We start from the raw sequence: 19,562 nt of genomic DNA on the forward strand, positions 1-19,562 counted from the left end.
AAGGCCAAGGACACGATTGCTTCAGCTCCCTCAGTTGTGAGTCATATTCTTCTGGTCAATGTGTTTTTTGCATTTGCATTGTCTCCCAAGGTGACAAGTACTAAAGGAAAGGAACAATAGGCAAAGAAAAAAGAAAACACCTTTTGCTTTTTTTAATCTCACCAAGATACAGAAGCAAGCATATAGGAGCATCATAGGAAACTGTTAAGCAAGTAGACTTGGCCTAAACTGAAAAGAGTAGGGGACAAGCTGACCTACTGTTTGCAGTATGATGTAACCTGTGCTCCTTTTGAAAATAGATCAAAGTCTGGAAGCTGCCAGAGTCCTGAAAGAAGCCTAGGACTCCCTGCTTCTCTGACTGAAGTCCATCTCTAGCTCCCCTAGGAAGAGGCATTTAAAATGAAACCAAATCCACAGAAGATTGTTGTTAAGCTGCTTGAGGGATGTCAGCACTCTTTCTTGAGATGGGCCTCAAGACAAAGTTACCCTTTCCCCATTTACAGCCCTCCCATCTCTATGATGCTTTTGTTACCTTCAGGCTGGCTTTGTCCTTCAGGGCCTTCTCCCTCTCTTTCTGTGAGCCTCCTATGACAAGGTAGGCACCATTAAGCAGTGGGGTAGACAGCAGTCCTGGAAGTGAGCAGACTGGATCCATTTTTCCCCAAGAGGATGATGGTGAAGGAAAATCACTTCTGCTGGGCTTCATTTTGCAGTGACTGGTCCTCTGCTGTCAGCATTGACCTCCAGCCAGCTTTACCCCTGGCAAAAATAAGTCCCTTAATTTGTGTATGCTCATGTCAGTCACTCTGTGCTGGTTCTCTTCCTGCTTTCCTTTGGTTCCATGGGGGACAGAGGGAACAGGTCCATGTGATCTGGTCTGGTGATTTTTGTGTGCTTACATTTTCATCTACCTCACTCTTTGCTCCAACCTGTGCCTTTTCTCAGTTTGCTATTTCTTCCTCATCACCATCCTCCCTGCTGTGCCTTCACATGCTGCCCCCCCATCCAAGCCCTCTCCTTTCTCCCATGCAGACGCTCTCACTGGCATGCAACGTAGTCGCTATTGCCTCCAGTTAGTCAATTAAGAGATCACGGGTTTTAGCTGTATTAGGTTGTTGGGGTTTCTTTTTCCTACTTAATATTATTTTTGCAGCTCCATCTTGGCACCCACATTTATTCGAAGCAAATTGCAGGATAATTTGTTTTTCTCATTTCCAAGATGCAAACTTCTAGTTCCAGGGGGGTCAGCATTTCGGGCACCCAGTGTGCACAGAGATTTGTGCTGTGTGAGGAAATACTTCATTAGACTTGTATTCCACGAAGACACTCTTGCTTCTTAACGCCTATGATTTTAATTAAAACCTGGAAAGTGAAGAATCCTTGGGTTGTATTAATGTTTTCATTTCCATTAGGACAGCGGAGTTTATAAACATGAGCTGGGTTTATAAATTAGACCTTGTGCGAATATTATGTGCACAGTGCAGCAAAGGCAGCTGAGACTGGAATGGAGCTGGCCCCATCTGTCTCTTTCCTTGGCTTGCTCTCGCTTTCCAGTGTCCTCCTCTTGGCACAGGCTTTTCTGAGCTAGTGAAGGGTTCCCCCTTGGAGACTAAGCTAATGGCTTCTTCCATTTCTTTTTGTGGATGCTCTCCCCACTCAGCAAAGCAGGAAGGGAAGCAGATGTTTCAATCAGAGGCTTACAAAACAACCTGCAAAGGTGACTTTGGGTATAAGGATCTTGTGATGAGTAATGTGAAAGCGCAGAGAGATTCTCCTGACCCAATTCTCATGTGTGTGCACACAGAGAGATGCATACAGAGACAGATATAAATATGCACCCCGCTTGCGGTCACCCACACCCAGCGTGTGCATCCGTATTGCTGAGTGTGCAGGGGAATGTGACAGAAGATGCAGTCTCCTCCAGAGGTGATGTGACAGCTGCATACAGCTGTGTGCAGGCTGCACTGGGGGAGCGCAGGCAGGCATTGCCTAGCAGGCACACGCACTGATGCAGGGGACCACACACCCATCCAGCCTGAAAGTACTTAGCTGTGCAAACTGCACACAGGCCATCAGTGTGATACCAATGGCAATAACAAACACTTGTGTACTGCTGGTGCACTGCTTCCTGCTCAGGGACAGCAGAAAGGTTTGCAAAGACAGCCATCATTCCGAATTGCATGCAAGGGAAATCAAAGCTGAGTAGATGAAGTGCTCAGATTCACATAGATTTCAGCAGCAGAGCTGGGAGTAAAATCTGGATCTCATGTAGGGATCCTGAGTTCCCATTCCTAATTCCACAGGGGAAACTTCCTACCTGTAATCATATATCATCCTTGGAAATAACTGCCTTTTACCTTGGCATTATAACAGTATAGAAGGGCTATTTTTTATTTGCATCTCTGGCCTTTGGTTTTTGGTATCTGAAGGCTGTTGAAGACTGTCTTGTGGTGGCCACCAGTAAGGGCAGCTCAGGTATGCCTACACTGTGTGTATTGAAGCATTGTGCAGGCATGCCATCTGAGCTAATCAGTTCAGGCAGTGTGTGGGGTAGAGGTACCTCAGTTGCCTACATTCTGTTAGCATTTGCTTTTTGGAGGATGAGTGCACAACTTCCATGGCTTCTCTTGAGTGTGCAGAAGGACTGACCCTGCACTAAAACTGTGCAGATCCCTAAAGGATCTGCAGCAATGAGTTTAAAAGTATTTTCTATGGGAACCTGTGCATTAGGGTAAACGTCTTTGCTCTGCAGTCTAAACCATGTGAGGGGAGTAGGCCATGCCTTCAGACCTTGCTGACTCTGTTTAGCACTGCAACTGCTGTACTAAGCCAGTTTGCAGGGTAGCACCATTCACAAACAGCTCCATTTCCATCACTGGCTGAGGTAGTACAGGGGGTGGAGGAAGGTGGGAAGAGAGTCCCTGGGTATGCCTGCCTCTCCCCATCTCCCTTGCAGCGTGACTGGATGTTTTGACAGCAGGGTGATGTTCAGGAGAAAAGAGGGAGGCGTATTTGTTGTCAGCCTCTGTCTCCTTGAGCCCAGTAGGGCTGTTATTGAGATATCCTTCCAAGCAGCTTAAATAGAAACGTCTGGTGACAAAATGAAAACAAATGGGGAAGCCGTTGAGACTGGCTGGCGGGGGTTCCCTTCCCTGGGGCTGCCAGCCCCCGAGGGAGAGCCTGTACTTCCAGCCCTGATAATACATCTGACTCAGTGGAAAGGGTGGCAGGAGGGGAAGAGGAGGGAAGGGGGGTAGCTTCCTGGGCCATTTTTCAGGCTCTTTTGACACTGCTGAACCCATTAGAGGCCATTATTTAGGCTGCCTGACAGCACGGATTCGCCCTCTGTTGAGATTCAGAGGGCTCTGAGCCACTGCATCCCTGCGGAAGGAAGGATGAGCTGAGGTTCATCAGCCAGGGTGATGCCAGGAGCTCCTGTTGAAATGCAGCAGCTCCTCTGCTGCCACTGATTAGGTTCCACAGGCCACCAGCAGTGGCTTAGAACCCTTGACTGCTTGGTTTTGGAAACCTTTATGTTTTCTTTCACTTTCCTTGCCTATGTTTCTGCCGGAGGGTGCAGGTCATTTCATTTACAAAATCAGAGCCTTCGTATCTTGTTTAATTCTTCTACTTAATTCTAATTTTTCTCACCTACATGTTCTCCAGTCCCCTTCTGCACCCTTCTGGTGAGAAATTGTTGGGAACGCAATAGCTATCCTCCAGCAATGAATTAGTTAGGCAGGAGCTCTTGCCCACCCCAGTGCCTGCTTAAGGAGTCAGTAAGTCAAGGGCTGAGTGAGCAGGGATGGATGTGAAGGGTGTTGGAGTGCCCGAAAATCCTTTGACAATATGGCACAGGAGCTGCTCCAAGGAGTTCTTGCAGGGACTTCACGTTTTCGTTGAGTGGGTATACGTGTCAGGAAGAAGGGGATGGATCTGAATAGAAATGCTGTGGTAACACCACACGTTCATGGCAACACTTCTCCAAGAAGTTTCTCTTGAGAGTTCCTCATTATGCAAACAAGTCTGACAAATGATAATGCCTCCTGTACTTGCATGGATTAATGTATGTAAATGGAAGAGCTGCTGTTCCTTCCTAAAAGCAGCATTTAGTTGCCCACACTGGACCCAGAACCTGGGCCAGGGGCAGTGAGTCTCATGGTACATGCAGACCACAGACCGCAGTTTTCACCCTCCTTTCACACCAGCTGGCTCTTGCATTTTATAAGCTATATTAAATGTCTCCTTCCTTCAAATATGCACCCATGCTGCGTACAACATGTGGCCTTCCATGTATGCAGGGTCAGTATTTGTCATCTGCATCCTGCCCAGCACACTGCCATGCGTCTCTGGAAGAGAAACAAGCGGGGTAGATCCTGGTGTTTGGGGTTTGATCCAGGCATTGTATTGCTGTAACATTACAAGAATTCAGGGGGGTAGATGGACATGGTGGTTGACTGTGTAGTTACAGACCTAAATTTAATGTGGGAAAGAAGTGTTGTTATCTTTGTGAAATGATTTAGTGCGTTTGAAGTCATCTTTTTTCCTCCAATTTTGAGCAATGTGGTTTAGAGGCAAAACCCAGAGAAAAATCAGGCTGTTTTATGTAAGGTTTGTGTTTGGTTGATTGTTTTGGGGTTTCCCTTTAAGTAAACTAGGTCAGGTCAATCTGAGTTAGCTGAGCCTGGGGCTGACATCACCAAGTTTATCTTACGGTAAAACCAAAGTACGCTATTGGTGCACTGTTTTTCCACTTGAGAGAACTTCTGACAGTTGCCATGAGGTTAAAAACCACACTTTTTCCCCCCCGCTTTCATATTTTCTTTCCCTTTTTTGAGAGCAAACTCTGCCCAAGACTTTCATTGACTTGAATGCACATTTGTAGCAGAGTCCCATCACTGCCTCAGCAGCAGCAGGGCAGGTCAGTGCTGGCTGCCACCATCCATGGCTTACCTACCATATGGCAAGCAGAAGCCTGGTTTCTTTGAGGTGCTCTGCCATCATCCCTCAGCATCATGTAACTGTAAATGAGTTGAGTGATTTCTGCCTGCTAAAACTGGTGTGTGTGGAACAGCATATCTGGGCTAAGGATCATCTGCTTGAGACGCAGGTGAACTGCTTTGCCAAACACCCAGAGATAGCTAAAGTAAGGTTGGGATTTTGAGTGTAAAAAGCAATTTCTCAGCTTTTCCCTCACCCCTGCCTCTTATCAATAAAATGACAGTGGAGAATTTTGAGTCAAGTTTTGACCAGAGCAAAAAAGTATTAATTTTTAGTAGGCTTTAACTCTTAAATTTCTAAGTAGTTCCAAAACAAGAATCTTATTTTCCTTTATTATATTGAAGGGGTGGTGTAATTTTTGCCCTCTTCTTTAGACAGCTCAACATGGAGAAAAAAGTAAAATGGCACATGATGGTGGCTTTCTTCTGACAAAGCAGAGTTAAATCATGGGAGATATGATCTACATAGCACAGCCTATAGCAAAGAACAGAGGCGTTCAACTTTCCTCTGGCTTTTCTAAGACAAAAGGAAAATGCATCTTAATGCTCAAACAGCTTGAAATGGCACAGTTTTGGGCATTGGGATGATAGGGATATTAAAAGTCTTTCTCTCTTTCCCACCCAGAAGGAAAATGTTACAAAATTTCTGTGAATAATTCTGAAATTTGTTTGTATTGGGAGAGTTAGCTCCAAAATTGGTGTCATTTTGAATTTACATGAGAGCTGGCTTGTTAGGGAAATACTTTCCTAGGACAAGGTTTGGTCATCCAAAGCAGCCAAATGACATGCTTGCAAAGGAGATGGTGATTGCTCTCAGCCTTAAAGGATGCACAGCCTGGGACATCACTGTTGAGCCTTTTGCAGTCTGCTTGCCCCTGGCTTGCAAATGCAGGGGGTGGCTCATTTAAGGGCCATGTGCTCTGCTTTGACCTGTGATGAGAAGAAAAATGTATTGCCTTGTGTCCCAAGAACCTAGTAGAAATGGATGTTTTGCATCCCAATACCAGTTTCTATTCCGCTTTGGATACAAGCTACAGATTTCTGTTAACTGGGGTGGGGGGAAAGGGCTGGGAATGATGCTGGATTTGGAAGCCCCTAAACCCCTAAAGCTCATGGGATTGTGAAAGTGCTCAGAGATTGCAGTTCTTTTCCAGCTTTGAAGAATCTCACTGATATATGTTCTACATTATGATCATATATAAAGACTGATAAGGCATCTTTGAAAGAAAATCAGAGGGGAAAAAATGTGTTGCCACACGTGCCAAAGTAGCAGAGTCTGAATGTCACGTTGAAAACTTATGTTTTGATATATAGCTGTAACAAAGGGGGTGAGGGGTCTGTCTGTATAAAGAACACCAGAAAATCTACTGCCTAATGATTTTTTAAAGAGAATATAAATCAAAATTGAGAAACTCGAAAGGCTTTTACCCCTACTTAGTGGATTCTGTGTGCATTGAATGTCTGCTGCTGTAAAATCCCACTGTACTCTGTCTTTGAAAGTTGGCTGGGAACTAATAACACCTTATCAGGGGTTTGCATGCAATAGCCTTAAGGTTTACCTTTGTAGTGCCTTTTGAAAAGAAGTCCTGCAAGTACAGAGCTCTGGCCTGCGCTCTGGAAAGGGGGAAAAGGAGATGCCAGAAAGGCAAGTAATAAGATTATGCCTAATTGCCTTAGCATCCACTTAACTATTTTACATATGTGTCTTAGAACAAATGTTTGTGGAGTGTCTCAAATGGTGTATACAAATGCGTTAGCTAACTCCAGCTAATTGGGGACCAATTAACGTGAGTTAAAATGCTAGGGAGCCTAGACAAAGCTGGAGTGTGCCTTCCCTTGCGTGCATCTTCCTACCTCTGCATTTATCCCACTCAGGAAAGAGGGGAGAGGGTTTGATTGCTGTATGGGAAGCCATACTTCTCTCTCTAAGGGAAGGGGAAAAGCAGAAAAGAAAGGACCAGGAGCCTCCCCAGCAGCATTGACAGATTCATCATTTCAGCACAGAGTGCAGTGTTGAAATCATGCTACTCCAGGAGTGCTGATGGCTATTCTACTTGCTCTGCTTTGCGATCAGCCTTGGCTAAGCTATTTCTCTCCATCCAGGGACTTCTTCAGGCTCCTCATGCTTTACCCATGCCTGCGAGCCTCTGGCAGAGCCTTCCAACCTGACAGCCCTCCCTGTCCATTTTTACCTGCAGTTAATGCTCTTCCTGTTGATGGAAGGAAATTCCCCCTATAGCTCCCCTCAGGTTACACTCTTCCCTGTCCTCAGCAGCACTACCCCTGTATCCCTCTGCCATGCTTGATGCCTCTTGGCTGGGATGCTGTAATGTCTAGTGGTGGAGCCTGAAAAGCTGGGCTGGGGCACCAGGGCCAGAGGGGGGGTCCCAAGGGAGGGGGTGACAGGGCAGGTGTTGTGACATCATCACTGTCACCCAGCCAGCAGCCAACCAGCAAGGTGGGACATTGTGATGTCAGCACTGGGAACCACTGATTAAGGCAGGTGGGCAGCTGTGCCCAGCAGAAGCTCCCTGTGGGCCCCTGCTGCTGCACAGCCTGTCCTGCCATGCTGTGGGAGGCAGAGCACAGGGAACCCCCTCTGGTACCTGCTGTCCCTGGCAGCATCCCTTTGGGCTGCCCTCACTGGCACCTTCTAAGGCAAGGACCTGCCAGCAGCTGTGACCTGCTCCCTTGGTGTCTGCAGGATGCAGCAGGTATGTGCCATGGTTTAGTGCTGGAAGGGGATGAGGAATAGAAGCTCACAGCAAACCCTCAAACCCATCATGAATGTTGCCTTTAGAGGAGGTTTCCCAGTGGGAAAATAAAGGGAAATTGCCCACGCTGAGCAGCAGCTGCTGCTGTTTAGCACCACTGTGCATGGCTTCCCAAGCCCTCCTCTGCTCCTGTGGAACTGTTTTTGTGCTTGGTGGATGAATATGTCAGGGATTATGCCTTAAAAATGGTTTGGGACAGGATCTAGGTGTTACCTACATGTTTGGCAGACCCGCTCAGCCTTGATGTAGTACATGCCCTTAAGGAGCTTTTCAGAGATGGGTGTCTTCTGAGCTATTGTAGAAGTGTGTTATAGGCGTGTGTATGTACCAGAGAGAGGACTTGTTCTGCAGGCTCTTGGCTTTCACTTCTTTACCTCTTCAATGCTTCCTAGCCCTTCCATTGCAAATCACAACTGTTGGACTTGTTCTTTCACAGGGTAGGCATAATTGCCTATATGCTTGTGCCTTCCTTTGAAGGCAGGTACCCAGAGCCTTGTGGGACTGTGGGTATTTAGAACTCTGTCAATAATAGAACTAGAGGAGACAAATCTTAGGTGGAATTGATTTATGAGCATAGGCACAAGCATTTCTTGTCCTCTTTCTTTCTCTCCCCTATTGTGCAAATGTGTCTGGATGTTACACCCATGAGCTAATTGCAAAGCCACATGCATACATCTTTATATAGATACAGAAGGACTGAAGGGCTGGGTTGGGGTACTGGGGCCAGAAAGGGCCCCCAGGGAGCCAGGTGACAGGGCAAGTGCTGTCACCAGGCAGGCAGCCAACTAGAAAACGGGGCATTGTGATGTCAGCAGTAGAACCATGTATTCTAGGTTTACATAGATGATATATATATATACGTACACATATATGTAAACAATAATAAGCCCCCCACTCATTATGTCTGCTGGAGTGCGTAACCTGCACCCAGTAATTCATTTGCTTGGGATCAATCCAATATTAGAACAGCAGAAATAAAAGGTTGGAAGCCATCTCAGGCATCCATTTTCTCCCTTGCAGACAGGATCTAAAATACCACTTGCAAACTCCTGATCTGCTTCAAGCAGTCATACATATGCAGAGCAGGGTCAGATCTGCCCAACAAATTAATGCGCTTTTCCTCCAAAGTGTGTACTTCTCCTGAAAAAAGGAAGACTTAGTTGTGAGACAGGGAAAGATTGAAGTTTCTGATACCTTCTGACAGCACAGGGCTGGAGGCTCATAATCATGAAGGTTTTCTCCTTTGGAAAGGGAGACTGTCAGTCCCCTACTGGGGCTTTGCAATAGTCACTTCTACAGTGTTCCAGTTAAAGCATCAGAGTGCATACAAATGTTAAAACATTTTGGAGATGTTTTAGTGTTCCCAAATATTTTAGCATTCCAAAACTTGAAACATTTGGGATTTGTTTTACGTTCATTAGTGTTGGGTGTTTCTCTCCTCTGTATATCCTTTGTGGAATTTGTGTAGTCATTAAGAGTTTTTGGAGCCACATTTACAAATGGTTTTATGAAGGTCTCTTTGGAGTTAGCGGGGACCCTCTCAGCAACTTTTTCCCAAAGATCCTGGGATTTTTGGCAACCTGAAGTATGAGATGTTGGTAATACTGGGAATAATTAGGCAGGCATGAAAAGCAAGGTGGGTTTTTTTTCTGCACTTGTGAGTTGTCCAAGAGAAATCTCCTTATTGCTAGGAGAGCTCTGATAGTGCCTGTTGCAGTTACAGTCATCCTGAAGGCAGAATCAGATATCAAGCTAACTGTTAAGGTCTAGTAGGAAGCACGTGTGGGATTACACTCTTGTCATGGATTGCAGGCATCCGGTGTGTTCACCTGTACTGCTGATTTATTTTACCTTAAGTGCTTTAGGATGCTCATGGTTTGAATCACTTGTCAGCTGGACAGAGACTGCTTTGAAACTGAACTGGTTTCCTAGGGAAAAGATGGGTTCTAGTCAAGTTAAAGTTTTGCATTCCCTGTTACAAAATTGGAAATGCAGTTAGTAAAAGAAGGCAGCCATACATCACATATTTGCATATTTTTAACTGTCACTGGTGGAAAGTTTTTGGCACTTCATTCTCAAACCGGACCTCACCTTGTAGAGGTGGCAGAAGTGAGACTGCATTCCCCTCAGAGCAGCCTTCCACTATGTAAAGGTGCCTACAGGGATGCTGGAGAGGGACTCTTCATCAGGGACTGTAGTGATAGCACAAGGGGTAAAGGATTTAAACTGAAACAGCGTAATTTGAGGTTAGATGTAAAGAAGAAGTTCTTTACTGTTAGGGTGGTGAAGTGCTGGAACAAGCTGCTCAAAGAAGTGGTAAACGCTCCATCCTTGGCAGTGTTCAAGGCCAGGTTGGACAGAGCCTTGGGCAGCCTGGTCTAGTGTGAGGCATCCCCACCCATGGCAGCGAGTTGGAAGTGGATGATATTAAGGTCCTTTCCAACCCAAACCATTCTATGATTCCATGATCCAAATGGATTTTGGGACCTCCTCCATTTCATAACTCTGACTTTTCTGGGCTCACATGTATCTTTTTCCTCCTTCTTCAACATTTTTATTGAAGCTGGATGTATCACTTTTAGAAGCTTGTGGAATGATTTCTAAGTTATTAACATTCATGGTGTCTTCTAAACTGCATTAGCCCTGTTTGTTGCCTGATTCCTTTCACTGGGCGGATTGTCATCGAAAGGGAAGTTAATTGCGTGGGCACTTTTTCAGGCATCCTTTTCCTTGATGGCTGGTGTATGTTACCTGTGGTTGTTACGGTTTCTGTAAGCCGTATCAGAAGAATTTGTCATGAAACAGCATTTGTCACAATCTCAGAAGTAGAATTGCATTGCACAGCTTCTCTACAGTGCATGCATGATTCATCTGGAGCGCCTGAGCACTTGAGATTTCCCCACATTAGCAATTTCAGGAGGGTCCTTGGGAAGGGCAGAGGGGTTGGTCAAAGGTCTTATGTTCTGCTGCTAAGTTTCTTTGAAATCTATTAGGAAAGAGAATTTTGTAGTGTTGAGTATTCAATTCCAAAGCCTCCTCTAAAAAGCTTCTCATTGTACAGCCTTATCTGCACATCGTGGGGCTTGAATAGGTGTAGTGAGCTGCTTGAGTGACTGGGAACCTGCCTTATGTCCCAGAGAGAGCAAGATGAATTTTGAGTCATCCGTGAAGCAGTGTTCAACACCTGCTGCTACCCCTCTCCAGGGTCTGAGCATGTGTAGTAGTGTAAGATTGCTAGCGACTGTCACTACAGGTCCAGTTTTTCAAGCACGCTCACTCCCAGAGTTAGGAGCTCTGGTTTTGGAAAACTGGATGCTGGGTTTGTTATCTGAATGGGATCTTGGCTCTTTTGAAACCATCTGTCTCCAGCTGTGAATGCTGCACTCACCAAGAAAGCCAGCCAAATGTCTGCACCTGCTCCACATAGCAAGCTTGGAGTAACCCTGTTTCAGCATGAGCTTTTTACCTTGTGCAGAGCAGGGGAGGGTTTCCTTTTCCATGCCTCAGGATCATGTGAAGAGGTGTGCGTGTGCTGGAAACCCTTTTCTGGACCCATTCCAGTGCCCCAGCATGGCCTCACAGGTGATGCGGTGTAGGAGGTATTGCTTTTTGCCACGCAGGCATAAGCCAGTTAGTTTTGGTCCTAAACTGGGGTGTCTGATTGTGTATCTCCTCCTCTGATAATGTTACTTGCCACACCTTGCTGCTTATCTCTACTTCCACAGTTTAGCAAGTGGCTTAGAAATCCCCTTGCAGAGAGTTAAAGCAACATCAGGTGAATGAATGGGGGGAGACTTGTCACATATCTCCAGAAGTGAGGTGTAATCATCCCTGGTGCTTTTGCTCACTGATGCTAACAATGTGATCTGAAAGAAAAGCTGGTTCCCTGCCCAAAAGCAGCTGAGGAACTGAGATGCTTCGTTATTTCTGGGGATGGGGCTGCAAGCTCTTAAGTGTCGGTGCATCTTCACACTGGGGTCCCCTGGGGAGGTATGTACACTATCATTACTGAATCATTCAGTGCACTGTTGAGCACGTGGGACTGTCAAACTTCTGAGCTAAATCTACTCATAACCATTGCAAAGCCATTTTGATGCCTATGACAGTTAAAACCTCTTACGGTGAAATCATTTATTGCAGCCTAACATTTCACTACAACGAGAGTAGGTGCTTCTAGTAATCCTTGAGAAAGATCAAATTGAACTGTAAAAGATGTTTCTCACTGTGGCAATGGCTAAGTGCTTAACCATGTGAGGGTCCACGGGAGCACTGAGCCTCCATTTGGGTAAGGACACCATATGGAGACTCCACAGGAGAAAATCACAGAGAGGGAAGTAGCTTTGAGGATCAGCAGCTTTTTTCACTATAAGGCATGCATGCATACAAGCAGGCATGTCTGCAGGGATGTGATAGTGCAGTTGTTACACATGTCGATGCAGAAGCATGTGAGATGAGGCATCTTGGTTTTCTTGGTGACAATTATATATGGGGTGTCACGCTGTGAGCTAAGTAGCCCCTCACCCCGAGCCTTTGTTGGCTTTTCTTGTTGTCATTTCTTCCTTAATTAAATGTGTTTGGACTGACCCAAGCCATTCTTTTTTCCTCCTTGGTATTTATACCTTTTATGTGGTCATGCAGAGTCATTCATAATCCCACCACAGAACTGTTAGGAAAGAAACGGCACAAATGTCCTTTCAGCTAATTACATTTGGAGACCAGAATATCTTCATTAGAAAGGTCGTGCAAAATGCTCTGTTGTTCTGCTCTCATCCTGTGATTTACCTTCAATGTCTAGACTGCCTAGATCCCATACAGCTAATGGGTGCGACATGCACCAAGGAAGTGTCTAGGGATTGGTGCCTGGACTGGTCCCCAGTCAGTAGAGGCTGTTGTAGCAACTCAGGCAAGGAGGAGAATGGGAATGTACAGTCAGAGTGCTTTTGCTTGGGAAGCGTTGGATGGCGTGGTTTCCCTGTGGACAAAATTCCATTTTCTGAGCAGCTCTAATCATAGACCTGGCTGATAACCCAGGTCACTGCTACAGGAGCTTGTGTTTGTTCTGCTGCTGCTTATACTGTAGAGGAACATAGAGTTACAAAGGCCACTACCTCAATGCAGGGTTTGTGTCACAAAACAGCTTTCAATTTAGAGGGAAAGTTGTCAGATTCTTGGAGGAAAAGCCCTTAGCTCGGCAGTTTCCAAACTTTTCTTTTTGATGCCCCATTTTCAGGGGCAGTGATCTTTCCTCCAAGATCTCGGACTTTTCTGTTGGAGTCGAGACCCCTATTTTGGGGTTTGCTGCCTTAGCTTCTTACATCAGTGGGGTCATCCCCAGTTACGCTAAAGGCAAATCATTCCCTTATGGGTTCTGTCATAAGCTGATCATTTTAGTCAGGTGGAAAGAAATGTTTTAAGCTGTGCCACTGCGCAGTTAGAAAGACACGCTATGGGACAGTCACTGTTAGCATGCAAAGCACTGGCAGCAGCGCATGGCATGTCAGCAGGCGGACCAGCACTTGGGTTTATGTTTCCTATCTCTCATGTGCCTGCAAGCAATGACTGTGAGGAAAGGATTTTGCATGGATTAGTATTTCAGGTGAGAGAGAAACTTTTCATGATGAGATGACAAGAAGTAACCTGGTGGTTACTTGTTGATCCCACTGATCTTGTTAATCCCACTGCCAAAAGACCAGGTCAGCTATACTTGGGTGTTTCCTGACACATTTATTTACCAAACTCAAAAGCAACTTCCAAAGGTGGGGTCTCTGAAACCTGAAGCAATCTTTGCTGCTGCTTAAATGTTCTTCCACTAGATCTCAGAGGTGACTTGTAACCTCAATCTCTCTTTCTGCAGTTTAACCCTCACTTCCCTTGTGTCCACCGTGGGTTTACAGAACAAACTGTTCTCATCTTTATTTTCCTTTCCTTTTTTTCCTGAAACCTATAAAGATTTTGAAAACTGTTTTAACATCTCCTCTTTTTGTTTGTCTTCTCTAAAGTAAATAGTCCTGATACATCCAAGCTCCCTCAGAGATGATGCTTTCTCAAATTTGGGTTATAGTCATTGCCTTCTCAGGTCTCTCTCCAGCAGGGCTAAACTTGGGGTTCATTTCCCAAGGTGGACAGAGTGCTCTGGCTGACCCCCACCACTGTTAGCTAAAGCAGATTAGGTTTTGTGCTTTGCAGGCTGCAGCTTTGTAGGCTTAGGTGGTATTTGCTTTTTTTCTTACCAGAAAGGCAATGGTGATTCATGTTGAGCTTTTGGTAGACTGTTGCCTTTTCTACTGTAACTCCTTTTTCTGCCAGGCTGCTAACTGCCTGGTTGTTCATCCTGGAGCATCCTCCTCAATGCAGGCTGTTACTCCTACCGAACTGCAGTGTATCCATGAAGTATTTTATTCTACTTTTTATCAGCTCGTGTTGTAAATATGATGAGATAATGTTTAATTCCATACGTCTCTTCCATGTGCACTCCTGCTCAGCTTGCTGTCACCTGCAAATTCAATAAGCAAGCTTTATCCTGTTCATTAATGAGAATATTGAATACCACCAGGCTGCAAACAGATCTCTTCGGAAGCCCCGCTGGTGTATCCTTGCATTTTGACAGTGAGCTGTTGATAACTACTTTCTGAGTACTGTTTTCCAACAGGTTGTGTTAGAATATAGTATACATTGCATTCATCTAGACCATAATTCCTGTAGGAATGTCAGGAGAAAGGGTGTCAGAAAGCTTGATAAGGTCAAGATGCATGACTGAACTGTTTCTCTGCTGTCCACAAGGCCTGTTACCCTTCCACTGAAGAAAATTAGATTGGCTTGACATGATTTTCCTTGACAAGTGTATGTTGCCTGTAACTTGTGACCTTGTTATCTTGCAGGTGCTTGGAAATAGTCTGGTTATTTGTCCCAGTTGGTTCCTGGGAAGCAAAGCTGAGCTCTGTGCTTTACAATCCCCTGGTCTTCCTGGTTTTTGAGAGATATTTCACATTTGGCCATCTTGTTTTCTTTTGTGGGGCCATGTTTAGCCCCTTGATTATCCAGCTGATTGCATGTGAAGGTTGAGGAGAAAATGTTAAATCATGCTTGATTGACTTTGCCCCTAAGTAAGGTGATTTGGCCGTACCATCACCCCCCAACCAGCATTGTGGCATTACCTGGCTTCTGGAGAAGCAGTGTTACAAAGCTGTATCTGAGATGGGAAGTTTCAGGAGCTTACCTAGAGTACAAATAAAGTAAACTGTGTGGGTTTGGGTGTATCAGAGAACAGATGTACATAGAGAAGCAGAAGCGCTGTAACCCAGCTGATCTGTGTTTATCCTTCAGCTTTGCGTAGCACCAACTCAAGGAAGGACAAGGAAGAGAATCTGCATGGTATTTCAGTGGCACTGTTTGGAGATTAAATAGAACAGACAAGTACCTCCTGGTGTGTGTGTGAAAAACTGTGTCTGTAACTGGCACAAGCCTTTTTGTGTAGCTGTTTCTAGGCAAATAAGCTTTGACTGAGCCTTGGGGCTTGTTTTGGAAGATTTAAAAATATCCAGGGAGGTACCTTTCACTTCCATCCATGGGCAGTCTTCGTTTTGCTTAAAAATTGCAAAGACAAGACAATTCAGGGTAGATCAGCAAATGAAAAGGCAAAAGACTGATAGAAGAGCTTGAAAGAAGAGAAGGGCATGGCAGAGAGGTATGGAGTGAGCACAGGCAGAGATGCAGGTGGATGGAGTGAGGTAAAGGAAAAAGGTCAGTGGAAGAGACTGAAGAGCAGAAAGAGAACAAAAGTAATGGTGCATTAATGGATTTCAGGGTTTTCAAGGACTTAGTCTAAATAGGAGAAAGCACAGAGGGGAGGACTGAGAAAAGATGAGTAGGTAGCAAAGCATCAAAACTAACTGGAAAGTCTCAGCTTAGCAGCAGAATATGTACATTTCATGTGGTATTTATGTCTGTGGCTCCTATGCAAGCAGGGGTAGTGCCCAGCGTATAAGCTCATAATGAGGACAAGATGAAGCTTGCATGGTAAAGGTGACACTGTCTAGGACATAGATATAAACAGTGTGTGTTAATTTGTCAGAGCAGGAGGAGGTAGATAACCCTTTAGCAGAGGTACTGCTTTTTAATTCCAGCACTACACATGGTGTCATAGAATCACAGAATGGTTTGAGTTGGAAAGGACCTTGAGATCATCTAGTTTCAACTCCTCTTCCATGGGCAGGGGCACCTTAGTGTGAGTGACTTAGACCATGTCACCCAAGGCTCTGTCCAACCTGGCCTTGAGCACAGTCAGGGATGGAGCATTCACCGCTTCTTTGGGCTGCCTGTGTCAGCACTTCACCACTCTCACAGTAAAGAACTTCTTCCTTATATCTAACCTGAACTTCCCCTGTTTCAGTTTGAACCCATCACCCCTTTTCCTATCACTGCAGTCCCTGATGAAGAGTCCCTCTCTAGCATCCCTGTAGGCCACCTTCAGATACTGGAAGCTGCTCTGAGGTCTCCATGCAGCTTCACTTCTCCAGGCTCAGCAGCCCCAACTTTCTTAGCCTTGTCTTCATGGTCTAGGGTGAGGCATCCCTGTCCATAGCAGGGGGGTCCGAATTTGATGGTCTTAAGGTCTTTTCCAGCCCTCACCATTACATGATTCTACGATTCTAAGCTTGAAGGACTCTGAGCTGTGTGAGGCTGGGACGGTTGCACCAAGCTGGAAGGTGGTGTGCTCTCAGCACTAAAACAGGGCAGGTGAAAGGCCCTTGCCAGCAGTAAGGTGCAATTGAGTTTATGATGGGATGCAATCAATAGGAACAAAGCTGACTGATGGATAAAGCCTGAGAATAGTTATCGTTGCGGTAAGAAGCCGTGTTGCATTGATTCATGACACTTGGGCATTAAGCTGCCTTTGGGTACACTTGGCTTTTAAAAGTGCTTTATTTACACTTTTTACAGCCTGAAGGAGACTCAACTGAACTAGATTTTTCTCCAAGTTGAGGCACTTCCAGCTCTGGAGGTTGGTTCAGCCAGTTAGAGACATCCAGTCCTGATTTCCACCCGGGCACTTCCCTTGATCCCCATGAAGTTACTGCTTTGTGCCTACTGGCTCATCCCTTGCCTTTCATGACCCAAAATGCAGAAAGAAATCTGAATCAAACTGTAACAAAGAGGATGTGACTGTTTGCAAAGAAGGTGGAATGGGAATTTGTGCTGACAAGGCCATCCCAGCCAGTGTTACAGCCGAGGGGGATGTTTTAGAGAAGGAAGAGAAACAGACACAGAAGGAAGCAAGTTTGCCTTTTAGGGGAAGATGAGAGTCTGATGGGGTAAAATAGAATGAAAGTTTGCACTGAAAATAGAAGAGCAAGATGTTCTTTTTTGAGGGCTTTGTCCCAAGGGCTCTTAGTCGTATCTCTACATGAGCAAGTGGAGGAGAGATATTTATTGAGGAGGGGGAGAAGGGGGCAGTATTTTCACTAAAGAAAGTGTATGGGCACGAACAGATTTTCCCTTAAGAAGGGTCATTTGTCATTAGCAGAGGCAGACACAGGGCTATGGGCTCTCACAGTCTGCTGCTGCAGACAGGCTGGTGCCAGCAGCCTGCTTGACAGAGAGAGGAGGGGTAGAGGAACTGTGCTGGCCAGGCCACCTTCTCTGCTTTAACACTGCATCCTCACCTGCACAGGATCTTGCCAGGCTGGTCCTGGTGTTGTCATCAAGAAAAGTCAAGTGGGCACCTCACAGCTTAAAGAACCATTTCCCTTTATACTTGTTGCAGTTGAGGAAGCCACCTTTCCAGAGCTGCAGGGCTAATACCATTACCCTGGCTCCCAGAAAACACCACTTCTGCTCTTCTGAGAAGAGGTGAGGCTGGTCCTTCAGGTAACTAACAGGCAGTGATGAGGTCTGATAGGAGTCTGGGAGCCTGTTCCTAGGCCTGAACCAAAGGATTACCATGCAGCTGCTCTTGCATTACCCAGAGGAAGTTTAAGTTGCCTGGTGCAGGCTGTCAGCGGCTGACAGTTTGACGTCGCCTGCTTATAGATCCCAGGACTTGGCCAGGCCCCACCACTTTAACTTTCACTCTTAGTAAATCATGGAATGAAATGGAGTTTTCTTCCAAGTGACAGGTAAATCTTGGCCACTCTCAGGCTGCTGTACCAGTATCGCTTAATTCTGTAATCCCTTTGCCCTCCATTCCTTGGTGCAGAGAGCGCATGCTGGGAAGCACTGGAGTGACAAGCGATTTCTCTGTGCCTGACACCTTGGCTGGGAGACTCGATTAAGTGAAAATATCTTTGCATTCGTTCTCCAGTGCAGAGAATAAAATGCACCCAAGGAATCAGCTGGGGCTGGGAAATGTTACAGAGACTCCCTGCTCTGCTGCCTGCCCTGCCTCTCAGGCAGTGCCCTTGCTGTGTCGCATATGCAGCTAGTTTTATGGGGAGATGAGGATTTGCCTTGCTATTCCCAACTTTGTTCTGGCACATTTTGAGAGGTTTTCTTCCAGGTCTAGTTCTCTCTGCCGTGTTCTTTAGTGCAACCTTCTACCAGAATTAGAATCAGGTGATCCCATTCACTTGCAAGATGAGGAGATGGCTCCTTACACCCACTACTGCACGCTGCCAGCTGGGAGCTTCCCCCTATCGTGAAGGCTGTAGATCATTCCCTCTGGCATCTTTCACCCTGCCTTGTGTGACATTACTGCAGCTCTGGGGACTGTTATTAGTATTCAGTGGTACACTTTTGAGCACGACCTGAGAAAGGAATTAATCTGTCAATAGGAATGAATATAGGGGACAGTCATTTACGCAGATCCTGTACTCAGAGTGACTGTTCGTTTCAACTTCATCTCTCAGGCTTGTTCCCGGAGCCAGTGCACAAACTTGCATTTAAAATAACATTACTGGTGGCTGATCATTGTTCAAAACCTAGATCCATGCAAGCACTGCTATACTGAGGAGTCAAAGCTAAAGAGAAATCCATGTGCCTGCCTCTTTTTACAAAGCTCAGACACTAAGAGACATAGCCAGGGCAAAGGGCTCTGATGAGTTATACAGTGCACATAGGCTGGACTCTGACATTCTGCACATGTAGGAGCCTTGTCACGTGCTTATAATTGCACAGCCACTGCACTTTGTCACTGGATACATACATGTAAATGTACGTACAGCCATGGAAATGTAGTGGTGCATCTGAGGGAGGAAAAGACTGTGCCCTTCCTATCCTCTGTGGTGGGAAAAAACCCTGGCAGCCACTACATGTATCACCAGGAATACAACAGAAAACCATTCATTTGGGTCCTTTGTAACCCAAATTATTCTATGATTCTGTGATTTGGGTGCACAGAGTCCTGAAACAGCAGGTTACGGTGGTAGTCTGATCTGATTGGAAAAGCACGTTTCTGGGTCAGGAGGCTTATGCTGCATTTCTCACTGTCCTCCTTATTTGTTATGGTACTTCACAGGAGCCACTTCACAAATCTCTATCTTTTTCCTCGTTTCTACATTGAAGGCAATTGCAGCACTTCCAATTCTATAATAATTTGTCATGTGTCTCAGTGATAATTTGTGTTTTACCAGATGCCTCTGCTTCCAAAAGTAAATTGTTCTTAACATCTGTGGTTTTGGTGGCAGAGCAAGGCTTGAAAATATGGCTTGTACCCATCCTTGAGGCTCATATAATGACAAAAAGAAGGGGAAAATGAACTCTTATTTTTTTAGATTATTTCTGTTTTGTAGAAAGCTGATGAATGATGTTTGTGTGATTCAGGGTCGTGAATGTTTATTGGAGTACTGACAGG

Source organism: Neopsephotus bourkii, unplaced genomic scaffold (assembly GCF_033783945.1).
Source record: "Neopsephotus bourkii isolate Nb327-2 ecotype Australia unplaced genomic scaffold, CSIRO-AGI_Nbou_v1 NB_1287, whole genome shotgun sequence".
NCBI lineage: Eukaryota > Metazoa > Chordata > Aves > Psittaciformes > Psittacidae > Neopsephotus > Neopsephotus bourkii.